Here is a 7,492-nt window from a genome sequence, read left to right as displayed (position 1 = left end):
GAAAAAGTCCTACAACAACTACAAAAACAGCTAAAATAGAAAAACTGATTTTAACGATTTTTCACTTATAAGTAATAGTATTTTTCTATCTTTGCTGAAAAGATAGAAGATTACTGTCTTCAGCAAAATTTCTTGTAATAATATGCTGTAAAACTTTGCAGAACACATCAATGTGTTATACAGAAACTGCAAAAAAAATTTTTTTTTTGCACTTTTAGGGGGATGAATTAAACTTTGAATTCCGCTGGACGATAGAACTTTTAATTTTAAGAAACTCTTCCAAAAGTTCCATAAACCTAAAACCAAGTACCAATCTTTCAGTACTGCGATTCATGAATGAATTGTTTTGAAGGATAGAAAACTGAGAAAGACAAACACTATCAGCAGGTCAGTAGTCAACCACCAAGACAACCCAAGCAACAATGTGTCAAGACAACCACCCAAGCAACAATGTGAGTTTTATTGTATTCTTATGGCGATTTTCATGACCAATTTTGGTCTTGAATACCATCATAAGAGTGTAATAAAACCCAAATTGTTACTTGGGCACTTTATTAGATGATATTTTTTACAACAAATAAACAAAATAAAGAAAATGAATGTACCAAGGTATATAAATTCCTCCACTACTTCATTTCGTTCCCCATCTAACTCCACCTCGGCACCAACACCACTTGGTCTTCCACGTTCCCTGCCAGGAACCAAGTACTTCGTTTTGGCGGTGTTAATAGTAAGTCCTAATCTCGCCGCTTCCTTTTTGAAGGGCCTGAAGGCCTCTTTCACTACTCTACGGTTGATTCCGATGATAACGACGTCATCCGCAAAACCAAGAAGCATGTGGGATTTCGTGATGATAGTTCCATTCCTTTCCACGTTTGCCCTTCGTAGTGCACCTTTCAAGGCAATGTTGAATAGCAGGTTAGGGAGTGCATCCCCTTGCTTCAGTCCATCCAACGTCACGCTAGGCAGCTGAGGTCTCACCCGCTATTCTAACGCATGATTTGGATCCATCCAGCGTCACACGAATCAGCGTAACTGGTTTCGTCGGAAAACCATGTTCTAGCATTATCTGCCACAGCTCATTTCATTTAACTGAATCGTACGCCGCTTTAAAGTCCACAAACAGATGGTGTGTCTGCAAGTTGTACTCCCGGAACTTGTCTAGCAACTGACGCAGGGTAAACATCTGACTCACGAAAACCAGCTTGGTATTCGCCGACAAAGGACTCCGCTAACGGTCTCAGTCTGCAGAACAGGATATGGAAAGCACCTTGTAGGCCGAATTGAGCAATGTAATTCCTCGATAGTTTTTACACTCCAATCGATGTTCCTTTTTCCCTCCATCGAGGTATTACGTGTTGATTACATAAAAGCCTTCTTACACACTTCTCGTCAATTACCTGTTAGACTGTTCTCTGTGTCTTTAGTCAGGATTGCCAGCAGATTATTACGAAAACCATGAGCAAAACCAGAGCAAAAATGTTTTACAATAATCTGATAGCTATTTGGTCTTATGGAGAGACAGTTTCTGGAAATAGTTTAGAAGTTTTGCTCACCACAGATATAGAGCTATGCTAGTTTACCTGGTTAGGTATCAAAACGTCTGATGGATCCAAACCAATCTGGAAACAGTTCTACAGTGCTGCCTGCAGTTGACTACTGTTGTGTAATGTTGAGTAATCCGTTTGCAATTTTTTGCAACAAACGAGGAACAAATACAAACGACGCTGAACTTCCGTATAAAAGATAAGAAAAGCAGCGGGAGAGTTGAAAAACGGCAAAGAAGCCGGCAAGGATGGCTTTGAAAGTCGGGAGCGAACGGCTGATTGTGCAATTCATCAGGTTATACTAAAGGTATGGACTGAGGAGGAACCACCTACGGACTGGTTGGCATATGAGACCATGCCTTATTTACAAAAAGGGCCATCGACTCGAATACAGCAATTACCGAGGCAAGTCTACATAAAAAAATTGTCTCCTGCATCCTGTTTCCCAGACTGAGGCCGTTGCAGGAAACTTTCGTTGGCGAATACCAGTGCGGTTTTCGAAAGGAACGCTCCACGGCGAACCAAATGATCATCTTTAAAATAAAACAAAAACTTTGAAAATAGATTCTTGTATACCAAATTAAGTACCTAGAACAACAATGGCTTATTCCGAACATTAATTCATTATTAAAAATATATCATATTGCGTTATTGTACTTTCCTAGCGGTTGCTCGAGCACTCCAAACATGTCCAGATATGACCAACTTGACACTAGATAGCAAATTTGACTTTCACTGACCTAGTTTTTTAATTCTAGTGTGATTTAAGGTGTCGTATGAAAAATTTTTGTTCACGGAAGAAGCTGGCCACTTGTCTGGATGTTCCCGGAAGTTTCCGGAACTTGTCCAGATATAACCAACGTGGTGCTAGGTAGTTGATCTGACTTCCACTGACCTAACTTTTAAATTCTAGCGTTAGTTGAGGTGTCGCATGATAAGTTTTTGTTCATGTTCGATACTGGCCATTTACTGTGGACCATTTCCGGTTAGTCCCAATGCAGCGCAAAACTCCTAAAATGGTTACCAATGGGCATATGTTGCATAAAAAGTCAATACCGGCTGCGATTTACGTTCATTGTGGAAGTGTCATTGAAGATTTTTATTTACTTTATATTAAAAGATGTGGCTTTTCGGTCTCGGGTTTCTTACGAAAACTTTATTTTACGTTTTCGGCTGACGTTTCGAAGGTCTATGCCTTCATCCTCGGAGCAAAACGTTAACAAATGTTTTCTTAGTCAAGTGTTTGCATTTAAACGTGAGAATGTTGATTTTGTTTAACCCTCTATAACTATAACCTTCCACGCACATCACAACCAGACCGATTATTTGTTAACGTTTTGCTCCGAGGATGAAGGCATAGACCTTCGAAACGTCAGCCGAAAACGTAAAATAAAGTTTTCGTAAGAAACCGAGACCGAAAAGCCACATCTTTTAATACAAATACAACGGTCTATTATATTTATTTACTTTGCATGAACAATCTACCTTTTAAAACTTCAGAAGGGCGTGACTCAAAAATTCGTACAACGTTTTTTTAAAAAATTGGGTCATAAGTGTAAGATGGCAATACAAACTAACTGGCATTTACCGTTTTAATGGCCTGTTTTATTTTTTAATAACGCGATTTCGTGGTTCATGCTAAGGGAGCCCAATGAGCCATTACACTTTTATAACATGCCATGGCAAGGGGCTTCATGGTTGATAATTCAGAATTCGAAGGAAAGGATTTAGAGGTGCCTGAGAATAAACCAGAGCCAAAATCAGCTGACTTCTCTCTCTCCTATCAGGTACCTCTGTATGGCAGAACTTTGTGGAGATTCTTTAGAACAGCAATTACTACCGAAAAGTTAGAGGCTTTATTGCGAAAATATAGATTTTTTCTTCCCGGTTTGTGATTAGCTTTATTAGAAAGACTCGATACAGCCGTACAGTTGCTATTATTTGAAAATATTAAATTTTTTCTGAGTTTATGAGGCATAGGTTTCACGTTGATTAGCGAATCGATCTAGGACGCCTTTCCTCGGTTTTATTGCTATGCCAATTTCGCGTATTTATCCACCATCATGACATTTCATACCGTCAGACTGTCAGGTCGCTTTGATTTGTTGAATAAGGGCATTTCTTCTAAACTTCATTAATAGTGTGTTGCAAAACAAAGATAAAACTATTTCGCTAACATTTAGTTCATTAGTCCAATTCATACAGTCCAATGTAATCGCGAAAAACTTTCGCTACTATTCAAACCCCCGCCTCGCCAAAAGGGGTGGTGACTTGATTACAATTGATTATTTTGAATGTTGAATAATTCAATGAAACATTTTCATTCACGAATGAAAATTAGCCGCAAGCGTGCTTCGCATAGAAGGATCGTTCCGTGCCGTTTCGTGCGTTGCGTTGGTAGTCAACTGATGATGACGGCTGGCGTTCGGTGGCGGCGGGGGGTTGCCGCCCTGCGCTGCGCTGCCGGTCAGTTGTTGGTCAGTTCCGTTGCGTCCCGCAATTAAGAGCATCAAAAGGTTTGATGATGAAAAAGTTTTATAATGATAATGGTGCTTGCATATGCTTTTCCCGTGCCCCGGAGTGTAATAAATTAAGCTCGGAAAGTATAACTTTTTCTGCAATCGTAAGGAAAAATTTCAGTGCCCCACTCCGGGATGGACGAGGTGGAGTGAAGGGTTTCAGCGAATTTCGGTTTTCCTTTTTTTCAGCTTTTTGTTGGTCAGAAAACATTGCAGAAGATACCAAATTTGGCAATGGGTGACGTGCAAAAAAGATGTTTATGCGTGGTAATAATGGAACCCGAGTGAAGGAGAGAGAGAGAGCGTGGAAGTACGGTCAATAAATCTTAATTTTGCGATGGTTTAATTAAATCGGGTAACAGACTAACGGCAGCCGGTCCGTTTTGAATAATTGACGCGCGAATTTTTATGGAATCTTCCGACTTTCGACGGCTTAATTACGGAATCGTTATAAATGATTTAATGCCTTCGCAAATTGGTCATATTTCAGAGTTAGTTCGTTTAGAATGAGATCTATGACATGTTTGTAGCAGTTGAGCGTTCGTTCGCTTAGTCATTGGTTGGAAAAAATATCCGCCGAAAATTCACTTCAGGTGACCGTCAGGGAACTCTTTGTTGTTCACATTGACATTCGTTTCAGAACATTACTCTTGCATTCATCAATCACCGGGGACGTTGAAAAGGAAGGGGACAATCGTCTACACTCCGCTTGGTTAGCGACAACCAGTTAATAGCGTATTTGCATGTTTTTAACGACCCGTGGAAACACGTGTCAGACGGTAAAGACACGGTAAAGCACAAAAATAAAAACCAAAATAACGGCGACGGTGATGTCTGAAAATTTAATTGGCGGAAGTTGGCAAAATTTGACAAAAACCTGGAACGAGTGAAACGGCCCGAAAATAAAAGGGCATATCCGAGGGTGCTGACGTCATTCGTTGATTTAAATAACCGACCGTAGTCGGTAGGGGCACCAGCTGTTCGGAGCCGGAATCGCTCATATGGCCAACCGGTTGAGGAACTTTCGTTCGAAAGGGGTCAGAACAGAACGCAGCACCGTTCGAAACGGATGGCGGCACACAAGAAGAGGTGCGTGCTTTGTGGCACTTGTGGTTTACCGGCCGGTTTCGTGCGAAATTTGACTGAATGCCAATTATGAAACAATTTCGAACCATTCTGGTGCGGTTCTCTTGTTCGCCGGAACACCTTTTTGCGCACGATTCTGTTCGTATGGATGTGTGCGTGCAGATAAGTGCCGGTACGTGTAAATTTTCACTGCTCAAGGGTCATATCGATTGAAGGTTCCGGTTGTCCGCAGTTTAATGACTGCTTTTTCAAAAGAACTATGGAAATGCGAGAAATACCGACCATCGGCGGCGGTGACCGGATGGCCGCACGATCATGGCGACGTAAGTTGCGTATGTGACATGACCATAAATGAGCATTATCATTACAATGGGTTAAATAATTGGATAATCAAACTTTGCCGGTCCGTTTACATAAAAGATTTTGCACAAGCAACAATATTCATTTACTAACATGGCCATTCATAAACGTGAGTTACGTTCGTGAATGTCGTGGACATTAATTAGAATTGCAAAATTTTCGGACGATAATCCATACAATTTACTTATTTTAACAATCCCCGCTATGTGAATAAAATAGCAACATATTTTCAAATCGCTCCAATTAAATCGTAACCTCAGGCGAAAAGCTCTAAAAAAGGCGGAATCACCAACTGTCACATCATGGCTCACCTGTCGCAGTCGGTTCTAAAAAATAGTTTGGTGACATCCAAATAACTGTAATCCTCACTTCATTGCGCTATAAATCTATTCCCACCACTCCTTAAGCTTCGTTTAAAATACTGCAGCTTCCGGGCTATGCTGCTCTGCATCCGCATACCGGTATGCTCCCAAAATGTCAACCTAGAGTTGCCGACTGCAGCCACCATTCCCGCATATCCTCCTACTAACCCGGCATGCATTGCTCCTGCTTTGTCCACAAACGCCGAACCGAATGCTCGGTCGTCCACGAGGGTGGAAAATATGCATCATGACAAAATAATATCATGCACCAACAAGCGGAATAATGCCGAGCGGGGCACAAGCCAATGCCGGGCCGGGTAGGGCCTTCGGGGGCAAGATGAAAATAAAAATAAAAATTTATGCATTAAACATCAACGGGGGAGTCGTCGTCGTCGTCGTTCGTTTCGTAGTGTGCCGGGTTCGTTTGTCTCAGTCCGCTCGGAGAAAACCAACAAACGCAGCGAGCCAGCCAGCCTGCCAGACCAGCAGAAATTGGGTGCAATTTTTAATTTTCCTGAAGCCCGAGGATTTCCTTTTGCTTTTGCCTTGGGGAGAGGTGGGCGACAGTAGCATGGCGAGCTGTTTGGCTCCATATGTTTGCTAGGTATATTTCACCACCGTTTCTTGCTTTCTGCACTTTCAAAGGGTTTTTGGGGAATACAATCGTTAGCAGTCTGTTGATTCCGTTGAGATCTGAAGGGGGACTCGTTTTGCGTTTGTCAATGTTGGTAGGTTTTACTCTAAAATATTTTGGTTTTAAGGAATACATGAGCATTAAATGAGTAAATGTTAAAATAATTTTAATAAATTTTGCTTTTTAATATAATAATACCAACCACTGTTAGGTACTTCTATATTTTTAACTTTATTATTTACCTAATACTTGCTATGGTTTAATTTAGTTCAAAAATAGACACTGATAAAGCTTGCAAGTCGTAGGTGAAATGCGTATCTGTCAGAATAAAATAATAGTGAAATTTAATCAACTTTGCTTTCATTCGAAAAAGGTTTAGTTAAGATAAATTTCAAATCACCCAAATAAATCAACATTAACAGATCAGTTGACTAAAAACAAATATGAATCCAATACCAAATTACGTGTTTTTGTCCTGAGTGATTAAGTTTGAAGAACTTTTGAATGAATTGTCCGATTTTCAATAACTTGATTTCGTTTGATAGATCTGAACAACAATTTCCAAATAATGGTAAATTGTAGAATAATGCTCATGGCATTGTTGCTTATATGTAACAAAAACATGTTTTAAATACTTTTTCCAACCACAAGTCCAATGATCATGTAATTTAGAAGTTATAGTTTTAAAAGAGTTTCCTTTCATTTCATTTGCAATTAAGTTTGTTCAAATCGTTTGAGGGGTCCCTGAGAAAATGAAGTGTCGTATTTTTTGTATTTTTATACATAACTTTTGAACTAAAAATCCGATCAATAGGAAATCAAAATCAACCTATGGGACAACTAGACCTTTAAAATCATCATCAAAATCGGTTCAGCCATTTCTGAGTAAATCGGGAAAGAAAAAAGTGTCACACCCACATACACACACACGCACACGCAAACGCACACGCACACACACACACACACACGCACACGCACACACAC

The sequence above is a fragment of the Sabethes cyaneus genome, chromosome 2, assembly GCF_943734655.1.
Source record: "Sabethes cyaneus chromosome 2, idSabCyanKW18_F2, whole genome shotgun sequence".
NCBI lineage: Eukaryota > Metazoa > Arthropoda > Insecta > Diptera > Culicidae > Sabethes > Sabethes cyaneus.
Note: the sequence above shows the minus strand (reverse complement) of the source record.